This window comes from Myotis daubentonii, chromosome 4, assembly GCF_963259705.1.
Source record: "Myotis daubentonii chromosome 4, mMyoDau2.1, whole genome shotgun sequence".
In the NCBI taxonomy this organism is placed as follows: domain Eukaryota; kingdom Metazoa; phylum Chordata; class Mammalia; order Chiroptera; family Vespertilionidae; genus Myotis; species Myotis daubentonii.
Genome location: NC_081843.1, coordinates 85,697,999 through 85,720,925, shown reverse-complemented (window position 1 = coordinate 85,720,925; position 22,927 = coordinate 85,697,999). Strand labels below are relative to the sequence as shown.

General features: G+C 39.7%; 1 long non-coding RNA gene across 3 annotated transcripts in view; it reads right to left on the bottom strand.

Moving 5' to 3' along the window:
* The window catches only part of LOC132233616 (uncharacterized), a 433,774-nt gene that overhangs the window by 275,890 nt on the left and 134,957 nt on the right, over nt 1-22,927 (bottom strand). The gene's annotated exons all lie outside the window — the stretch shown is intronic.

Here is a 22,927-nt window from a genome sequence, read left to right as displayed (position 1 = left end):
CTTTCAGTTCTCCCTTGTGCTCAGCACAGCCCTTCCACAACCGAGCTGCCTAATGCACGTCTGTGTTCCGCATGGAAGTGTTCCAAGGCCACTCCGCATGTGCAGTTGGAAATGTGCCACTTCCCTTTGGCAGGATCAAATCTCTTCCAAATCAGCCCTTTTTATTTCAGCTCACAGGAGACAGATGCCCTAAAGGCCTTGAACTAAACCTCAGCAGGGCAGATTATAAACCAGCCCAAACCACTGACGATTATATCGATGTGCATGTGGCTTTGGGGCCGCCTGAGAGCTGGCACGAAGCAGGGCTGAGGCTGCCAGCGAGCTCTCCAAAGAAAGCCAAACAGGGATTCAGGCCCTCAGTGCTACGCTCAGGGGATCTCTGCTTACGGTGCCTTTTCTGGCACTGCACAAACGAAACAAAAGAAAGAGTCTGAATTATCAGTTGTTTGACAAACTAAATAAAAGAAAGTGTGGAGCATCGCATTATTATTTTTCTAATCTACGGGAAAGAAACAATGTGTTTTACTTGGCTCAGGAAGAAAAGAAATGACATTTTTGGAGAGGATAGTTTCACTACCCCACAGAAACGCAGAAATAATGAAAGAGGTTATAATGGGAATTTTATCTCCAGCCTCAGACATCCCCCTCGTACAATAGTTTCTCCTTTCAGCCATGATTAGCAGCACATGGGGAGGCTTCAGTCCTCCCACCTCTCCAGGAAATCATAATAGCCTTCTTTTCTAAGTTGTTGAAAAGAAGAGAACAGAACACAGCTCCATTATGTCCCTTCATGAAGCAGTTACATCATTTTTTAAAAGCAAACAAGTATATCAAAGATACCCCCATGTTCAGTCAAGTTCAGGCTTTGACCAAATGAAGTTTGCAGATGAAGGTGCCTCAGTGGAGTTTTATGAATATTCCAGATAACAAATATGATGAAAAGTTACAAAGTTCAGGGAAGAGTTGGAACAACCCAATTGTGTACAAAAACATGATAATAATATAGACAAGGACGCTGACCTCAAAAAGGGGCCTAAACACTTCAATATGTGCCACTGCTCTTCTCTATGTCAGAGAGAGAAGAAAGGCGATTTTCCCGTCTTACACACCCTGCGAGTTTTTCTTCTCTACTCCTGTTATCACCCAGTTCACAAGTCAGTGTGAGCGTGCTCTCTAGAGAATTCTATTTTCTCAACAAGTATCCCATAGAGCACCATGCTAGCTGAAAGGAATGCAAAACATAAAAAAGGGCTCCCCTTTTGTTTTGATTGACCATCTAGTGCAGTGATGGCGAACCTATGACACGCGTGTCAGAGGTGACACGCGAACTCATTTCTTTGGTTGATTTTTCTTTGTTAAATGGCATTGAAGTACATAAAATAAATATCAAAAATATAAATCTTTGTTTTATTATGGTTGCAAATATCAAAAAATTTCTATATGTGACATGGCACCAGAGTTAAGTTAGGGTTTTTCAAAATGCTGACACGCCGAGCTCAAAAGGTTCGCCATCACTGATCTAGTGGGTCAGAGCAACATCATAAAAGTGTTCTGAATGAAAATGGCTTTTTTTCTCTTAAACTCATGATTGTGCTTCCAAGACCACTAAAAGCCATACAATTCTAGAGCTACAAAGATCAATTAACTCCTATTGTATTACAGGAGAGTAAACGGGGCTTAAAGTAGTCAAATGACCTAACCGAAGGCATATTCCAGAGCTGGGCAGACAGACGGCCAGGCCTCCTGTCTCTAGTCCAGGGCCCCTCCTGATGCCCTTCTGTTTTCATCCACACCAGAGTGACCACGGTCATTGCCTTTCCCAGAAGTGACTGCATCTGGATTCTGAAGGATTCTGTTCCTGAGAGCAGGGTCACCAGTGGTCAGTTCATGCTGAACCCAAGGTGGAGCTAAGGTCAGGAAGAGCTCTGGTCACTGTGATTCTCGCTGGGTTCAGGGCTCTTATTCACACACTTTTCCTTCCACCGTGTGCCTTACCTCCAGAGTAACTCCCCAGCACTCCTCGGTGTCATGACTCAAATATGGGTATCAGAGTTAAACTTCCTGAAAGAGCCTGACAAAAACCAAAAGCCAAGGACACTTAAAAATCAAAACACAGCACCTTCCATCCTCACTACCTCCTTGAGCCTTAAAACGGAAAGAAGAATCCCATACCGGGGGCATTTACCAAGCAAAACCAAAGTGTTTGCCTCTGGATAATTGTTCTGAATGAAAGGATAAAATCTCTTTGAATAATTTTATAGGGACACCAATACCAACGTAAAACAAATGGCATCTATTTAGAATAACATGCACATATTATTTTTCTCTGCGTTCTTTTCTGTCTTGTTTTTCACATATGCAAATTAATCATTAAAATTTTTTGTCACATTATAGGCATTCAAATAAAGTTATTTAACAAAGAGGGTGGGGAGAGCACCATTTCTTTTAAATAAGTAATAAAACAAGAGAGCCAAGAGCAAAGCTAACCTAAAAGAGGGTCGTACCAGAGAAAGATAGGAGAGACTCAGGACTAGGCACCAGATTGAAAAAATGCAGGAAATATGTATTCTGGAGTCAACTTGCCTTTTACCCCACACCAGTGTTTGGTCAACATTAATTCAGAGGCAGAGAAGAGCAGCAAGCAGCCACTCCTGGATCCCATGGGTCTTAATTCCTCCTGAGGTAACTGTTTTCCTGATTCTGGCACCCAAAGCGAACACAAGCAACACATGTCAACCCACGTGCAGGCATTGGCTTCTTTGGAACAAAGAAAAAGGATGGCTGACATTTTCAACCTCTGCCTGTGAATGCCACTGGATATGGCCATAACTCTGTGTTCTGGAAGACAGAGGAGACTGTGAGACTTGGTATTTGGGGGTTAGTCTTCATTATCAGGAGGCTCGTTTCTTTTACTGGGGATCAGTTTTCTTAAAGGTACAAAGGGGAGACTGAACTACGGGTGTTTTAATATCATTTCCTGCTTTGACATTTTAGTAATCTATAATTCTGAGGTATTCACACACTTTGTTGTGCATTTACCTCGTTCTCCCTCCATTTCTGCTTCTCTATCTAACATTCACATCAGTGTGTTAACATTACCTCCCAGTGATTAAGAGTGTGCTGGCAGCATGGTGATGTGAATTTGGAGAAGATTGTTAACTTTTAAGCTTCCGTTTCCTAATCTTTAACACAAGGCACCTGTTTCATGAGGTCATTGTAAGTCCAGACAGCACAATAGACCGAGAGAATGAACCCAAAATGCAAGGGCAGTAAGTCACATGGAGAAAGCACTCAAAACTATTATCTTTTATCATCACCTATTTAGGATCTGGTTTTAAACTGGAAGAATACAGCAATGAAGAAAACCAGACAACTCTTAATTCCTTAAGATCAATAAATGTTCTTTCTGAGAATGAGTATAATTGAAAAGCCAATGTGTAAAAGACTAACAATATTTTAAAACCTAGAAAAGCTGATATTTTTCATACTGATAAAAATCTCGCAGGAAGGAGATTCCCAGGACTTAGCAAAATGCTACAATAAATAGTGTGATTTCAAAAGGCAAGCAACGCAAGGGAGCCCTTTGGCAAAGCCTTGTGATATGTTTGGATGGAGTTTTTATTTTATGTCTATGCTTTAAAGAAACAGCTATGTAATTCTTCCTGGTGGCCTGTTAGGGCACCTTGTCAATCTTTTGATTCCCTTAAGGTCACTAATTTTAATGTCAAGCTATGGCAAATATATACAAAGGTATGTATTCTTTCAGTTTTGTAGGACACAGCTAAACTCCAGTCCTATGGGATTAAAATATGTGAGAAAATCATTAATTTTAAAGCTAATTTGCAAGGGTCTGCCCATAGGGTTATGAATTCCATCATGCTCTCAAACTGCCTGCATTATTTGGAACTGGCCATGGCTCAGTTCCGTCATCTATGAGCTAGGTTTGGTCACTCTTCCCGAACTCAGCACAGGGCACATTAGAACAGGAAAAGGTAAGAGGCATGTGGAACACCTCTGCCTGAGCAGGCACTGAAAATGCTGAAATGACTAGCAACCTGACCATGGCAGAGCCCAGAAAAGAGGAAGCTATACCAGAAATTACCGCCTGGCACCCAATATCTGAAGTATATTCACCAAGCCCACTGGCATTGCACAGTGGTTGAGCATCAACCTATGAACCAGGAGGTCAAGGTTCGATTCCTAGTCGGGGCACATGCCCAGGTTGCAGGCTCGATCCCCAGTATGGGGTGTGCAGGAGGCAGCCAATCAATGATTCTCTCTCATTGTTAATGTTTCTATCTCTCTCCTTCTCTCTTCCTCTCTGAAATCAATACAAATATATTAAAATAAATAAAAAAGTATATTCATGAAAAGACATTATTACTCTGCAAATGGCACTGACAATGATGATGGTGATAACGGTAGTATGACTGGCCACATATTTGCCAGGCGCAGTTCAAATGCTGTAGACACATACCTCATGGAATCCTCACAACAAGTCTCAGAGGCAGGAATTTTTGCGCATCTTAGAGCCACTTTGCTCTGAATCACAGAGAGGCTGATGCTCCCTGCTAACGCTAATATTTGGGTTGTTTAGTGATGCTGCTTGGTCTCTCTGCTCTTCCCTCACCCACATAACCAATTAAATTCCCTCTGGTTCAAATACTTTCGATGATTTACTTCATTTCTTTTTCAGACCATTATTCTCATTTTATAGGTGAGAAAATTGAAAGGTGGCTTCCTCAAGATTACATAGTTAGAAATTGGCAAATTTGGCTCCAATGATTCTGAAGCCAATGCTGTTGGCTGCTGATTACATTGTCACTTCCTAATGAAACAATATAAAGGCATAAAATTAGAAGTCTATAAAGGGACTCCTCTCTGCCCTCTACTTCATGAACAATGATTCCCACACATACCTACTATCTTGCTGCCAGTATTCCCCAGAGAACATACCCAGGAGTTTTCTCTGGACTGTGAACATTGCTTGAGAGTCTAAGTTTATATTAAAGATAATAACAATAGAACTCACCATTCGTGAGTTTGGGTTCTTGATTTATCCTGGACACCTAAAATTTACTGTTACAAAGTAAATATAACATGACCTTCCTCAACCAAGTACTAATCTCTTATGGATGTATCAGTGGTATATTAGGCAAAGGTATTTGTGACTACACTGAAGAACATATAAAGCCCTTCTGAGTTTCCACCAAGTACTCTTCTACAAAACATTTCTCTTGCAATATATCCTATAACCTATATAATGAAATCTTTATGCAAGAGCTAGTCCATAACTCTGAATTAGTTCCCACCAACTAATTCAGTTTTATGGCAAAAGCAACAACAAGATATAAATAGCATGCAAGAGATAAATACTTTACACACACACACACACATGAATTTACTAAATTTTAGATTGTCATAATTTCTGGTAAAGATTTTCTGTATAAGAGGAGCTATTTATGCAAGTAAGTAAAAGAAATTATATAAATATATGTATATATATAATAAATAATCTTCTATAAAGAGGTTTACATAATTCAAACCATATTTTGACATAGTTCATTCACTTGTATTCATTTGCCAAGATTTAAACTAAATTCTGTTGTTTTCAGATTTTCAATAAAGGCATATTGTAAAACCAAAAAGTGAAACTACAAAGAAGAAAATAATAATCATTAAAGTCCTAGAGATAACCTCTTTTAACATTTTGGCTTCTTTTCTTTTATAGTTTTGAGTCAATTTATCATTTAAATAATTGTAAATATTGAAATTTGTTAAACAGCTGCATAGACCTATATCAATGGGTCTGCCACAAATTATATTATACCTATATTTAAATACTAGGTGAACCCAATGTTTTTTATTGTAACTAACATTGCTGTAAACATTTTTCTGCAAAATTAACTAAATTTCAGATTTTGCTGTAGCCTGGATTCCTAAGGTAGGATAAATTTCTAAAAGGACAAGTACTGAGCCAAGGGAGTAAATATGTTCAAATATTTGAAACATATTACCCAATTGTTTTTCAGAATAATCCAAAGTTTTATTTAGATGATAAAATCATTAAAGTACTTCGGAAATATATTCATGGTCTCCAAACAAACTCATTTTCTTAAAAAAAAAAAAAAAGCCTACGTTTATATTCATTAAGTAAATTACAAAGCTGCTAGTTCAATTAAGAACTTTAAACTATTGTTTTCTCAGTTCTCATTTTCTTACAGGTTATAAAATCTTACAAGGACCAAGAAATAAAGAATATATATGCAACACACATGAGTATGTAATAGATTTTTTAATTTGCCAGGATGAATTTTCCCATTTTCACCAAGATTATGACAATGATGAATCATATTTTTTTCATTTGTCTTATACCTACTGCCCTTTCTAAGGAAAATTCAACTAGAATATGCTGCTTGGTGATGAGTGAGTCTGATTCTGACAGTACAGAGTATGTGAGAAGATGTAAATCCTACTCATGACATTCTAGGCAAGCTGAAATAATCTGTTGACATTCAGAAAGCAATTGGAGAAAGGGAAGCTACAACTTTCTTTCTATATTCACCTGGCAGAATTTTAGAAAAAGTATTCAGATGCTTCTCTCTAATATCCTAAAATGCAGCAAACCCTCTCCCTCCGCACACCATTCATAGGGGATATGTTCCAAGACCCTAAGTGGATGCCTGAAACTGCGGATAGTACCTGTGAACCCTGAGAAAGAAGACACCTACTAAGATGGGGTCCTAGTGGCTAACCGGGCTAAAATAAAACAGAACCAAGCAGCCCTTCCTACACAGGGGCCTCTCAAGCAAACTGCACTCCAAAGAGAAGTGTCTGTGCTAGACTCTTGCCTCTACTAAACTACCTGCTTTCAAGCTAGCCTGCCTACCTTTTCACTGAACTGCCTGCCTGCACTGTGCTTCTGCAATCGGAGCCAGCCCTTGTAAAGTAGATCCTGGAATTCTATTTCAACCAATAGGACTGAGACTTTTCCCATCTAATCAGAGCTGTGCAGATCCTACCAATCAAAGTGGCTCTATTCTGACCAATCAGGATAATGCCTTTTGGACCAATCAAACTGTGAGGATTTGGAGTCCTCATTTGCATGAGGATGGATTAGTAAGGGACTAGGGGAGGGGACTTCTCTCCATATAAGCCAGCTTCCCTCTGGCTCAGGAAGCACACTTTCCACCAAAGACTAAAGACTGTGTTTCCCTGGCTAGAGCTAGAATACCCAAGATATCTCCCTAGAGCAGAGGGGAGTAGACCATACTGAAAAAGAGCGGCCTAGCTGAAGACAGGCCGGCCCCAGGGCAACCTCACCACCATGCTGTTTTCACAGCCCTGCTGCATCCATTTGAGCTGTTCCATGGCAGTGCTGTTTTCATAGCCGTGCTTTATCACTGTTCAGCTGTTTACAGTGAATAAAGTGGCCTTCTTCACAGCACCCAAAATTGGGCATTCCTGTTGGTGTTGAGTTTTCACCAATAACTATCAACTGACATACTGAATCCTATATATACCATGTTTTTTCCTATACTTACATACCGATAATAGCTTAATTTACAGATTAGGCACCGTACGAGACTAGCAACAATAACTTATGACAAAATGGAGTAACTATAACAATAAACTGTAATAAAACTATCTGTCTCAGTATCTTATTGTATTGCACTCATCCTTTCATTTAAAGCAGTGGTTCTCAACCTTCCTGCCCTTTAAATACAGTTCCTCATGTTATGACCCAACCATAAAATTATTTTCGTTGCTACTTCATAACTGTAATGTTGCTACTGTTATGAATCATAATGTAAATATCTGATATGCAGGATGGTCTTAGGCGACCCCTGTGAAAGGGTCGTTCGACCGCCAAAGGGGTCGTGACCCACAGGCTGAGAACCGCTGATTTAAAGGAAACACTTTGCGGCTTCTCTCTGGCATATCCAAATTACCAGGATCACTATTCTTGCACTTTGGGGCTGTCATTAAGTAAAATGAGGGTTACTTGAACACAGGCACTGAAATACCCCAACACTCAACCTGATAATCAAGGTGTCTATTAAGTGGCTAACCAGTGAGGAGCACATACAGTGTGGAGATGTGAGCATGGAGATGTGATTGACATCCCAGGAGGGACAGAGCGGGTCTGGTGAGATTTCATCACATTACTCAGAATGGCGTGCAATTTTAAGACTTATGAATTGTTTCTGGAATTTTTTATTTAATATTTTGGGTCCACTGTTGAGCATAGGTAACTGAAACTGCAGAAAGCAAAACTGCAAATAAGGTGGTAGTTGTATCATCATTTATTGCCTCTTTAAAAATTGACAGGAAGTTATGTTCAATCCATTTCCCATAGTTTTGTAAAATCTAAAGCAAATGGCCACCCTAATATTCATTGCTGTGACCGATCCCCTGGGTAGTGGCCATGGCACATGAGATAGTAAGCAGCACTCATGACGTAGGAATCAGGGGTATATCTCCTGGCCCCAGCTCTACCACTCACAGAATCTCTGGGTCTGGTTTTATATCTGTAAAGTAAGAGTCTGAGCTAAAGGAAACAAACACCTTTTTGTGTTCTAACATCCCATTATTTTAATGAGTTCTGAGAAACCATTGCATTTTTAATGCTAATTAAGTATCCTTCCATTTTTCTATATCCCAATATCCCTTTTCAATAATGATATTCTGTCATCTTTGGAAATGACATGACGTAGACTAATGATTTAATTCACTAATTCACCCTCAAAACATGCATTTATTGGCCCTATGCTAGTCCTGAGCTTGAAGCAATGACTTAGAGAGAGGAGGTCCCTTCTCCCATAGAGTTCATTTTCTGAATTGTAAATGAGTGAAGAAATAAAATTATTTCAGGCAGACCAACAGGGTGATGGGATAGTGATTGGGTAAGGGGAAAACATGCTCCTTTCAGTAGAGTGGTCAGCAAAGGTCTTTCTGAGGAGGACATTTGAGCTGTGTCCTGACCCATGTCAAGGGCCAGCATATCAAGGCAGCCAGGCAGAGCAAACAGCCATGTCAAAGGCTCCCAGCAGAAATGAGTTTGGCTGGTTCAAGAAACAGAGAAGGCCAGTGTGGCTGGAAGTCAATAAGCAGGAGAGAGTAGTGAAGAGAGACTGTAAAGTCGTAGGAGCGAGATCATGCAGACATTTGTAGGAAATGATAAGGAGTTTTGCTTTTTTCACACGATCATTGAAAAGCATGAAGGTTTTAAGCAGGGGACTGATGTGATCTGACTTATCTTACAAGCTCACCCTGGCTGCTGGGTAGAGCATGGAATCCATATTTTATTTCCAGCAATACTGAAAGGACTCCTGTTCTCTCACAGAAATATTGATAATACTTGTTTTGGTGAAAAACAACAAAAATTGTGAATATTTTAAAACATTTAAATGCAGGCATGATTTAGAAACAAAGAAAAGGAAATGCTCAGACATCCAAATCAGTGGGAAAGCACAAATCTAGAGAGTTAAGTGCACTTCTGTAGCCAGCCTCTGGCCTGGTTGCATCAGCCCACCTTGATGACCTAGAATAAAAACCATTACAGAAGAGGCAGGCTGCACAAGAATTTGGAGCAGAATTAACCAGCTGTGAGGTCCCACCACTCCAAGAGATCGGGGATACACAAAGCACCATCTCTTCTTCCTCTTCTCCTTATCTGCCCACAGTATGGAGAGGTGGTTCTCAACCTCCACAAGTAATGAAAGCTGCTTTTTAACATCAAAAATCTTCTTTCACTCCCCTTCAAAGACACACACACACACACACACACACACACACACACACAATTGTATTCTCACTGATTTAATGCACTTTCCTTGCCTAAAGGACTTGAGGATTAACAGAGCCTGGGGAATAATTTTGGGCACACTGACTAGTTCAGTTCCCATACTGGGAAAAAGTGGAGCAGAGGAAAGAAAGCCAAAAGCCATCAAGGTGCCAGATTGCAGAGCAAAACCTCAGCATTATTCAAGACCTCCAAAGAACTGAAATCAGGACAGTTACCTCCTCAGTTGTTTTCCATGGACTTTGGAGTAATCACAGTCAGCCCAACAGATTAATAACTGTCTCAAATTCAGTGGGAAAGCCTCAGACAACTGCCCACCTACTTTGCTGCAAGATATGCTCTGCAAAGTACACAGTAAATGCTCAAGTGTTTGTTAACTTGATTTGTCTCAATAAAATCTCAGAAGTCTTGGAATTGTCTCTGGGCCATCAGAACCCAAAGGAAAAACATAGATGTGGGACAAACTTGTTCAAACTGTCTCCCCTTCTGCCATCAAATCCTTTTCAGTTAATAAACAAGATCTGGGTAGCTAAACCCTACAATGGTTCTTATCATTTCTTTTTCCTTTTTCATTGTTTCTCCTCCCAACTTCTCATGAGGCCCACACACAATGAAAAGCCAGGCAGGGTAATAAGAAATATATTTCTGCTTCCTGCAAAGCAATATTAAATAAAATATATCCTTGGAGCTATTAAATCTACCTTTGGAATTCCAACATTTAAAAATCTAAAATACGGAAATGGTTTCTACCCACAAGTGTTCCAGCATTAGTCTTGGTAGAAAAAAAAATTGTTAGAAACAGCCTAAGTGATCTATAACACATACCTCGATGGAATAGTTATGTCTACATTAGAGATAAAAATTCTCACAAAATAATTTTAAGTGCAATTGCTCAAAATTTAATTTCTAGTGTGATGACTTTCATGGATTTCTAAGATATTTGTTCTTTCATTTCTTTCTCCAGCTTGTCTCTATTTTATAAAAAAAAAAGGCTTTAAGAAACTTGTATTATTTTTGAAACATATATATATTTGAAAGACAAAAAAATATATAAAATAGAATAATTTAGATGTTAGCCGTAGCACCTTAATATTAGATTTGGAATGGAAAGAAATCCCAAATACATACACAAATGTTCTCTAAAAATAGAACCGGTAATTCTGTTTTACTAAGATTAAAATTTAGAGAAGATTAGAAGAAATATTTAAGTTGTATTAATTATAATCTCTCTATATATAAAAGGCTACTATGCTAAGTGTCCAACTATCCAACTGGTCACTATGATGCACACTGACCACCAGGGGGAAGATGCTCAACGCAGGAGCTGCTGTGACGCGCACTGGCCATTTACAGAGAAACAGCACCATGGACCTGGTGCCCACAAAGCAACACTCGGCTTCCCCCAAGGGGGGCACAGGCCCTGCCACCACCCTGGAGTGACAGCCCACCAAATCACAGCCAATGCTGCCGAGACCCTATGGTACAAAATGTGGCCCACAGCCCAGCCCAGCCCAGGAACGGTATCTTTGGGCACCGGTTAATGATGTCACATAGCAACATCTGGCTTCCTGTCCCGAACGACTAGCCTCCTTGCAGTTTCTCCAGCCCAGGAACACGACTTGCTCCATAGCCAGGTGCAAACATTTCACACTTTAACCAAATGTCTGTGAAGCATTTTCCTGTGCCTCAGCTCATTTGATCCTCACAGAAGTCCTGGAATAGGTAGATAGGAGACTTGGTGGAATCCTGTTTTCTTTTAATTTGCCAGAAAATGGAGATTTAGAAAGTTTAGAAACTTGACCTGACTGAAACGAAGTAAGAAATGGTGGAACTTGAAAATGACTACAGGTATTCTCACTGCGCAGAATATAGTCAAACACAAACACTGCCGCAGTTCAATGTTTTACCCTTTGTTCTCCCTGCATGACCTACAATAATAATCTGCTTCATGTTGATATTTACTGCTGTGTTGCTGACAATTACCTGAAACAGAAGTTGGGGTGCTTCACTGGGCTGGAAATGTTTAGCTAAATCAAAAAGCAGGTCTAATTAAGCCAGTTTATTCTATATCTATAAAAGGCTAAGGTGACTCACGCATGTGCAATACATATAAAGCTCTCACTTGCGCCAATTGCACACATGTGTTTCAATCTGTCATTGTTGATCGTGAATTTGGTTGCCAATTCTATTACAGAGTAAGGGTGAGTAGCAATATTAAAATATTTCTTCTAATTAATTTCCTTTCAATGTGCACGAATCCATGCACTGGGCCACTACTGTAGGTATAAAAGGGTATCTTCAAGGTAAGTTTCCCAAACTATATGGAAATTAATAAATTAAAACCTAATACCGCAAAGTAAATTTCAAATCAAATAGGTAAACTACTATATAGAGTGGATCACAGAACAATAGGAAAATGTTGAATTCATTAAGATACAGTCATAACAAACACTAATGGTAAAACCAAATAAAAAGCAAATTGCTATTTTTCTCCTGTGCAGATTGTAGTTTAGAACAGTGCCTCACCACCGAATGCATCTCATTTCAAGTACTAGAAAAATCAACCTTTAGCTGAGCAAACCTCTGAATAATGTTTTATATCAATTAAATACACCCAAGAGAAAGATTAAAACTCAACGAACTGAAATAGAAATGATGTACTTACTGTCGCCATTGCCAATTAAAGTACTGCAGCTTTCTCAGTTATAATGAATAAAATCAGATCTTACAATTACAGATCTGACATCTAAGGAAAGTCAAATAGAGATTGCACATGTTTCTCAATGTAGCAAATAGCTTTTATTTTCCTTTTCTTCTACTTTGTAGCATTCAGCAGTAGGGCAGATTTAGAGATCAGAATTAAGCCACTTTAAGCTTTGGGCATTTAATATCTGCTAGGCAGAGCCCAAAGATTTCACCTCAAGTTAAGTCCAAGGGTACAAATACCACTAGAATAACTTACTTGGGCTGGGAGAAGGCAGGATTGTTTCTAAAATGTATAAATATGGTCCCTAAATAAAGCTTCAAATGAGGAAAATGATATTTCCTTCAAAGCATTCAGTCCAACATATCTTGACGCATCATGTCTCTTTTTATAAATAAGAAGTATCTGAATCCTATAACTTTTTAAGGGTTCTTTCTTCTTCATCTTTTGCACATTAAAATTAAAGTTATTTTCAAGGGAATTTTAAAATATATTTTTTAATGATTTTAGAGAGAGAGGAAGGGAGAGAGAGAAACATCAATGAGAGAAAAAAATCACCCCTTACTGGGGATTGAGACCGCAACCTGGCATGTGCCCTGACTGGGAATCAAACCAGTGACCTCTCAGTACACGTAATAATGCCCAACCTACTGAGCTATACCAGCCAGGACCTAAAGAGAATTTTTAAGGGTTGCAAAAATGCACATGAGTGTATCAGTAATGTGTTGGGGTGAGGGTGGCCTGGGAAGCAGTTGTGTATATCTCTTTCTTTAAAAAATTTAATAGCCACTACACACATTCAGATAACACTGTTAATAAACAGATTGCCATGCAGTTGGAATATAGGCTTGGATTGTGAACCACTCGAATAAGCCTCATAAGTCTGTTACAGAGCCATTCCTGGAGATTGTAGGGAAGGCTTTCAAACAGCACCATCTGTTAGGACCACAATCCCAAAAACATTACCCAGGCCAATTACCACTTCAAAACACCATAGAGTTCAATCACCTGTGTTGAAACAACTTGGCTACCATCTATTGTACATTCACATTCTGGCTCTAGCTTTGTAAACCAAGTCTTCCACTCGAGCCCCTCCAGTCTTGAGATACCAGGTACACAGAGGGTGCAATTATGTGTCTTCTCATGGGTGATCCCTGGAGTCCTCATACTGGACAAGCCTTCGGGCCCTCCTTGTCGGGCTCTTTTCTTGTAGAACCCCAGCTTTCACTTAAATCTTTTCTCACCTCTCCCTGCCTGGAGTCCTCCACACATGCCTCCCACTCAGGAACTGAGGCAGGCCAGTAATGATCCCAACCCCACCCGAGGCACTAGCTACCTGCTGAGCCCTCCCTGGCAAGTGGCACAAGCAAATATGCTTACAGATGCCCAGCAAGTTACACCAATGAGTAGAAGGCTGGTTAGACCGAGACATACCGAAAGCATGTGGATGGTTGAGAGCCAGCAAATGCAGGCCCCATCTACAGGGGACACTCACGGCTCAGCCCCAGACGGTTGTCAACATGTAGGATGGGTGTCACTGAATGATCTAATTATTCAAATATATATATGAAATAAACTACTTTGCAAATGTTGATCTATTTTTTTCCTTAGACTGTTTGGGACAAACAAAACTTTAGTATTTTTATAATAGTCAATGTATCTTTATTCAGGCTTGAGAGTCTGTGGCTCTAAAATCACCTAAATATACTTCTTCATGACTGTGACCTCGAAAAAGTTTCCTACCTTGTTTCTTCTTCTTAGAACCTTGTTAGAGCTTCAGTCAGTGCAGGCATTTGTCTGAGGGCATTAGACAAGATACCCAGGCAGAATGCCAAAGAATTCCCACATACACCTGCTATCACTGCAATTGATTAAACTCTATACCAGGCAGATAAAAGTGTCTCTGCTGCCATTGCCAAACTCACACAGCTATGTGTTCGCTCAGCCATTTTGGGCAGTATTCTCTGAAAACCACTCTAGCTTCTTGGATGACCCAGAAGTGAAGGTAAGAAACTCCATTTCTAGTGGTAGAGCTCAGCCTTTGTGGCAAAGATCATGAGTTGCTTACCAAATAGCCACTCTCTCCTTCTTCCTTAGTAACAGAACCATTTTTTTTATTTTTTATTTTTGCTGGGCATATTGCTGCTTGGCAAATGAGGTAATTTCCAAGCCTCCCTTGCAGCTAAGTAAGGTCATGTGACTAAATTCTGGCCTATGAGATGCAGAGGGAATACTATATGAGCCTCTGGAAAGGAAAGGACTGCCTGCTGGCTAGAATGGGGAATTGCTATCTGGAATTCAGGCAGCTATCTTCGATCTTGAATTGACCTTGAGAATGAAAGGTATGTGTTGAGAAAATGGGTAACAGAAATAGAAGCACTATATTACACACATGAAAATAGTAATATGTCAGCTGTAATTGAAAAGTAAAGAAATAAATTTTTTAAAAAGGAAATTGGGTCTATGATTATCTTCCAGCATTGCTATGCCAGCCCCAGATGGCCTACTTTGAGGGTTTTCTATAACATGAGAGCAAAAGCCACAATTTTGAAAGGAATCTGTATTATTCACAGCTGACTATAATTCTTAAGCACTATAGTCTCTCTCCTTCCCTGGGCTATCTTTGCTCCACCAAGTCCTTTTATCACTTTTAAACTCCTATTCTGTTGCGAATTAAATTCTCCCATGTGCTAAAGATGTTTCTATCATTCTTCCACTCTAATCTATACGTGCCGTTTTCCCTGATAATAAAAATTCCTTCCCAAGGCTAGCTAGTGAGCTTCCTCTTTGCTTGTCTGTTTGGCTGGGCGAGGCTCACAGTTATATATAGTTTGCATTTCTCTCCTCTCTCTGAGACCAACTGGTATGTACAGTCCCCCAGGTATGAAAATGATGATGCTCACCCATCATCACTAAAGCATCTTGAGAAAGTTTTCCTTTTCCTTTTTTTCTTTTGTGCCACCTTTCTATCATCCCCTGTGTTCTCAAAGGCAGGCAATACCAGTAGTTAGTGAGGGTTAAACCCATAAAAGAGTAAAAGTGAATGGCTCACCTGGCAACAGGACCCGCTGCTTTGACCTCTAGTTGGCACTGTGTCTTAACCCACAGAAATAAGCCGCCTTAGACATCTGTTAAAATATTGGTATTTTCAATCTCTAGTTTGAATGACAGGACCCTGGAGGCAAGATATTTCCTGTGGAGATTTTGCACTGCTGCCTGCTTTTGCTTTTCTAGCTCCAACAACTCAATTTTGTTGGGCTTCAAAGTACAACTCAAGGGACATTTTATAAGTCAAGTTAATGGGCCTGAGGATATCACAGTGTAAATCATGGGTTAGAGGCAGAAATCTGTTATGTGTAAACATTTTGCAATGGGTTTGGGAAAAAAAACCCACTTATAAATTTGTGATTATTTCCGGTGGTACTTTCACAACTTTCCATGCAGTAATACAATGGCCAATGAGTTGACCTTAGAACATTTTGAAGAGAGTACATGGCTCATTGGGATACTGGTCGTGGCACAGTTAAGGAGAACAGAATCTATTTTAAAAAGAAATGCATTTATACAGATAATTAATTGGCTTAGAGAATCACTACAGAAGGCTAAAAAAATACATCTAAGCTGAGCCTTCAGAAAGAATTCCCAAGCCACAGCACAAAACTGGGCCTGGAAAAAGCACTGCCTCTCCTGTGATCAGCTGTCTGCCACCCTGGGACACTGCCAGTTCCCAAACCACAGTGCCTCACCACAGTTAGAAACCCCCGCAGGCAGGCAGCTGGATCATGAAATCACTGTGACCCAGGGGCCATCCAATTGGGAAGCTACTGACCCCACCGCCACTCTATCTGCTTCCAATTCAGACAGTGTCTGCTATGTTCTTCACCAGCACGAGGATCCCTCACATCCTGCCTCTTAACAACCATGTAGTTAGTGAGTGAGCCTGGGACTTGCTGGGAGCAAAGAAACAAAACATCCCTGTGGTCACTCACGACCTTCTCTCCAAGGAAGTCTTAGAGATGGTTTTGTAACTTTTCAGCTTTGGCAGAACCAATGGCGCATGAGTAGGAGCTTGGAATGCATCTTGAGAGACACTATATCTTAAAAGTTTTCTTTCAACATGTCATATTACTAAGTACATGCACAATATCCCTTAGGCACTCAACATGACTATACATAGCCCAGGCAGTCGATAGCATTTGGTGAGAAAGTGACCAGGCTAGAGTCTTCCATTTTCATCAGCTACAGGACATAGCATCAAAACCGTTCCATATTTTGTGCCACCATTTACTGAACCATAAGAAATAGCCACTGCATGAGTGCTTATGAATAAGAATGATGGTCATGGTGAGTGCTCTCAAAAGCTCTATAAAAAGATATTTTTTCCCCAAGAAACTTAATATCCAATAAGAGAATGTAGTACAAACATAATATCTGTGAACAAAATGACAGAAATATTAAAAATGTTCCAAACCAAACTTAAAATTGAGTTACAATTATTTTAGAGTTAAATAATCCAGAAAGAAAATAGGGCAAAATAAGTGTATTTAAACCAGCACCTTCATTTGACTATTTAAGAAACATCATTGACCACTTTCTTCCAAAAAAGCAAACATCGAAGTACTTCAAAGTGAACAGAAGTTCATGCAGGGATCAAGGCGTAGTACAGAAAACACTAGGGCACACCATTCAATACTGTGAATTGGTTTTCAGACCAATGCTGAGATGTCTTTGAAAAGAATGGTCCAGGACATTCATTGCATTCTGTTGAATATGCCTGGTAATAAATCTGTCCTTTTATAATCACTGGGGAAAACAACAGTTTGACCACTGATTAGGCTGCCCTTTGCGCAGGATCCACTCTATTACATGATCCCGTTTGCAATAAATCATGCAGGGAAGGAAGGCAGCACTGGCAGTAAAGTCCATATACTGTGATTGCTATTCACACAGCAAACTCTTATTATTAATACAAATGAAAATTATGCAAATGCCCTGTGACATAGCAGGCATAACTCATATTTTCCAAAAGCTATTTGTTTGTTATTATTGTTTTGGTTTTTATGTTTTCCACAACCAAAAAAAAATAAAAAATAAAAATACAAGAACAAGGAATTACAATGCTATCACTGAACTTTGAAAATACTATAAAAAATGAAAATAAGCGACAGGGACTATTGTCAGGAGACCAAACCCAAGGAAGGCCACTGTGAGCCTCCCTCCACCTTACAAATGCATCTCACTGCCCATTAGGCTAATACTGTAGCATTCATGGGCAAATATTTACATTGCCAGCAAGGATATCTGGATGCACACAGGACTAGCTGTATGATGATAATCCACTCTCCCAAGAGCCTTCTGGCCAAGGGCCATGTGCCCATGGAAGTCAAAGCGCTGTTTCCTTGACTCCTCAGAACTCAGGTTGGCTCCTAAGCTCCCTGTATCAGCCCAAGGAGAGAGAATTATCCAGACCAGGAAACACCTTTTCATCTACTGCGTCCCCTTGCGTTTATCCCTACCTCTCACCTGGTTCTCAATTCAGAAGAATTCGAAAATAGAGTCTGTCTTCTCATGCCCACCTTCCCCCAACTCGTGTCCTAAGAGAGGCCACAGGAGAGGGCCTGGGAGTTCGCCCAAGAGAGTGGAGGAGCCCATAATTAATTTGTCAGGAGACCTCACAGCCACAAGCAAGTCTCATAGATCTGGAGCTGCCCTTTTATCTATCCCCGGGATCTTGAGTGTTACATTCTCATTAATATTAACAGTGTTCTCACTAACAAGACAGAGTAATTATTATGTTCTCTCTGGCTTTGCTCATTGAGCAGGTCAAATTATTACCCTCAACATTTTATTATCAAGATGAACATTCAGCACTGTACCTAATAAAGATTGTCGATGCTTTTCTTCAAGTGCCATTTTCCTTATTCCTTACACGTTTATATAGACTTCCTTTGGCTACGGCCATTTTTATATAACTTATAAATTTTGCATAATCCAAATACTGATATTTATCTGCATATTCATGTTTGAACAATAATTTTCCTGGACATTTTATTTTACTCTGGATATCCCAATATGTACCTATGATTTTAAAATATCCTCTTGAAACCATTTGTTATGGTTTCTATCTTCTTCTAACTTCTACCTTCCTTATTAGGAATTTGCTAATTTTTCTTCTTTTCCCCCCACTTTAATCTCTCATCACTTACTAAAGTAATAATCATTATTGGATAGATGAGTGAACAATGAGTGATGAATAAATGGGTGTTGATGTTGATACCTCAACATTAAATTTGTTTAACTTAGCATTCATTCACTGGACTTGTTTGTAAAAGTGTACATGGCTTGACAAGACAAGAAACAAGGAAATTGGCAGGTTTGTATATGATACCCATCCACGCTAGCAGTGTCTGTAAGCTCTATTACACTGCTATCCATCTGGCACAAAGGTGTGGAACTAGGCACACACGTCCATCAGCACAGCTACCAGCGCCAATGTCAGAAATTCGCTGGTAATGTTTTTACAGGTTAGGGGAAAAAATGAGTTTGATTTAAAAAAAAAAAAATACAGCAACTACAGGTAGAAATAGAGGAAAAAGGAGTTTTAGCCCCCATGGAAAACATGCAGAGAGGGCAGAGAGAGGGCACCAGAAGACAGATGTGTTTCAGCAATACAAAAAGGAAGGCAGTAATGGAAATCAGAGGCAGGGAAGCTGCTTGATGGGTTAGATGGGGTCCCAAGGATTCACCTTCCTCCTGCCCCTGCCCACAGAACTGCAGTTTGTATGGGTAGGCTCTGCTCATATACCTCTGCTGCAAATAATAATTTTGAACTTCATTATATTTATGAATGCAGAATCAAGCTGTGCAGTGAATTCATTTTTAAACCACCTGGCTTATTTTTCTGAGTTGACTTTGTAAAAATAAAACTTCACTATTGCTCTTTTAACACCTACTATGAATAATCCATGGCATGCCTTCCTTTCATATTCGCTAATCTCTGTATTCAATGTTCTATTAGGGCAATTTCAGTTCATTAAAAAATTATATCATCCTGGGACTAAAGTGTTATTCTTATTTTTTATGCCAAAGCAATTACATTTCAAAGAGTAAAATTTTTATGCGCCTCTCTCCTTAGGATTCTTACCAGAGTCCTGTTTCCTGACTGCTGTTCCGTCATAGTAGAGTTGAGAACAAAAACATTTGAAAAACTCAAGCACTGGGAATTGGGAGCTTTGGATAATATTATTCACCTCATATGTGAAGTAGGGTTTACGATGTCCACAGATATACTTTTTTACATCTCCTTGGTAATAACATCAATAGTGATAGTAACAATATAAATAATAGTAATATTTTTTTTCTTCAACTTGTGTTTCTGATACATCCTTAGATACTAAACCGAGATGGTCAATCACACATATTTCACATCTTTATTTACCATTCATATGTAGTCTTCCTGACTCTGCCATTATTAATGACAACAATATGCTAGGCAATAAGAATGCATTCTCTGATTTAATCTTCATAATAGCCCTATAAAATAATGTCATTACTTTCTCCATTTTAGAGGTCAAAAACTGGGGCACCAAGCGGGGAGTCATTTCCTGGCTAGTGAGTAGCAGAGCAGGGGATCTGAACCCAGGCAGCCTGCCAATGCAGCCTGCTCATTTCGCCACCCTGCTATACTGTGGCGGTCCCTTGTCTGCTTCCCAGTGACTGATCTGGTCAGAAGTGGGAGGACTCAGAGATGAGTGGCCCTATACCCACAGAGAAGATGGATTACATGTGGGAGCAGAAGTTCCCACACCACTGATTCCAAGGAAACAAGACAGATAACTAAGCAAAACATAGATTCCTGGCTCTTTTTCCTCATTCTTTTGTCTTTTGCTTCTCTAGTTGTCTTTTTGATCACTGCATTTGGTTTTTGGTTCTCTCGGTCAGCCCTGGTAGCTAGCAGAGACACTGATAAATGGTTATATTTTCACTGACTATATCACACACATTATGGTACATTATGTTGAGCCAAGGCAATATCTTTTTTAAAAATATATATGTATTTTTTATTGATTAAGATATTACATATGTGTCCTTATCCCCACGTTGCCCCCTACCCCCCCCCGCTCATGCCCTCACCCCCCCCCCCCGTTGTCCGTGTCCATTGGTTAGGCCTATATGCTTGCATATAAGTCCTTTGGTTGATCTTTCCCCCTTACCCCCACCCTTCCCTACCTTCCCTCCAAGGCCCGACAGTCCAATCAATGCCTCTCCGTCTCTGGATCAGCCCTTGTTCATCAGTTTATGTTGTTCATTATATTCCACAAATGAGTGAGATCATGTGGCGCCACTGGTGTAGTGGTATCATGCAAGATTCCCAAGGCAATATCTTATTCTGATAGAGCACTCCCTGGGTGGTACCAAGCACTTCTGTTGGCACAGTGAATTTAGTAGACCCGTTCATCATAGCCATTCATCTCCTCCAGCCCATATCATCATGGTGGCATAGACCTGCCATTCCAGGGCCAAGCCTTCTAGATCAGCCCAGTAGTTTACCCAAGCAACATGCCAAAGCCCCTTGGCAGCTAAACATAGCATTAATTTTGCACATTATTTAATATAAGGTCTCATTCAACGTTAGTTTGGAGATATTACAAAAAATAATTGTCTGCATATTTTTCCTGAATTTATATAAGAAGTAAATAAAGTAAATAAAAAAGAAGTAAATAAACAGACAAACAAACAAGATATGTGTGATGGTATCATATGTGATATTTAGGTAAATCTCCTCCCTGAAGAAGAGAAGAGAAAACAGAAACAGGCTTTTATTCTCTTTTTATTGGGAATCCTGAGTCCGCCTTTATTCAGTTAATCGATCAATCAAAAGACATCAGATGGGCACATACTATGTGAGGATTACAACAGTGGAGATATAACCTCTGGCTTCCATTCTAAGTGTTAAAATGAGGACAGATTTGGTATTCATTAGGGAAGTCAGAGCTACAAATGTATGTAAGGGAAAATACTGCCCCAGACTAAGATTTTTTGAGAATATAGTGTAAATAAAATATTGTTATAAAAATAAGACATCTTGAAAAAAAAAATTAGTTCTAAGGTAAGTCATATAAGGAAGTAGTAAATGATTTTTCCCCAAAAAGATTTGGATAAAACAAATGGAAGGATGGAACTTCCTATTTCTATTCCAGTCTTAGAAAGGACAACAAAGAGAATTGATTGTTCCCTGAAGACTTCTTCAAATTCTTGTTCAAAACCTGTTTGAAGGACAATACTTTTAGTAAAACACATCTAATAATGCATCTTCTGGCCTTTATAGAAAGCCAGCTCACATTTCCCAAATCTGTTCTTGTGCTCATTATTCATGCATTAATATTATAGAACCATTTGGTAAACAATCACCTTTCTTTTATCAACCCATTCTCTTTCTTACCCACGTACACACACACACACACACACACACACACACACACACACACCCCTCATGTTTCTAGCCACATATTTTCTTACCTAACAAGACATACTCACTTTTTCAAATACCTTTTATTAACTTGGGAGCAAGTGGGGGAATAGAATGTTTCTGCAGAGGCAATAGTGAATGTGGTTTGTTGCAAGGGGACAAGGTCTCTGCTATCAGTAGTTTTTATCTGTGACCTGAGAGCAGGGTGAGAACTGAATCAAAGAAGCAGGTGTGATTGCTGACACACAAATCATGCAAAGCAGGCTTGGGCGTTTGAAGCCCTGTATCAAAAGCGTGCTCATATCCCTTTCTTTCTCAGACAAAAAAGTGAAACACTAGCTGTAAGTCCCAAATTCAGATCTTGTGCAGAAGGAAGCCTCACCCAGTCAGCCTTATTTGACAGCATTAATCTGAGGAAACCACAAAAAGAATTTTCACACTCAACTGAAATGCAGTTGTTCTAGGAAACAGCTAAGAGAGGATGCACAACTTTATAAGAAGGAACTCACAATCCTCAGGCAGAAGATCTGCCTTTAACACAAAGACAAAACAAACTTGTCACCAAATGCACAGCTGCTATTTATCAAGGGGAAATGTGGCAGCAGAAGGGAATCCCTGAGGCTAAGTGAAGATACCGCTAAGGGACCAACCTCAATGTCCAACAGACCAGAAAGTGGAAGATAGGAGTTCAGGGTTTATGCCTAATTAAGCTTACATTTAAGCACCTCCATCCATATCTAACATTGCACCTAGCTCCGCATTAGTCATCTCAGAGGGACAGTGCTGGGTCATCCAGTCTTCTCACAGAAGCTATTGCATGTGTGGTGGGTGTTTGTGCTCATGTTAGCACCAGGACTGAACCATATGTAAGTGTCGCAACTCAGCAGACCACAAGTGGAGAATGAATGGGGAGTTTCAGGAGGCAGTCCTGACTCCATGACTAATGGTC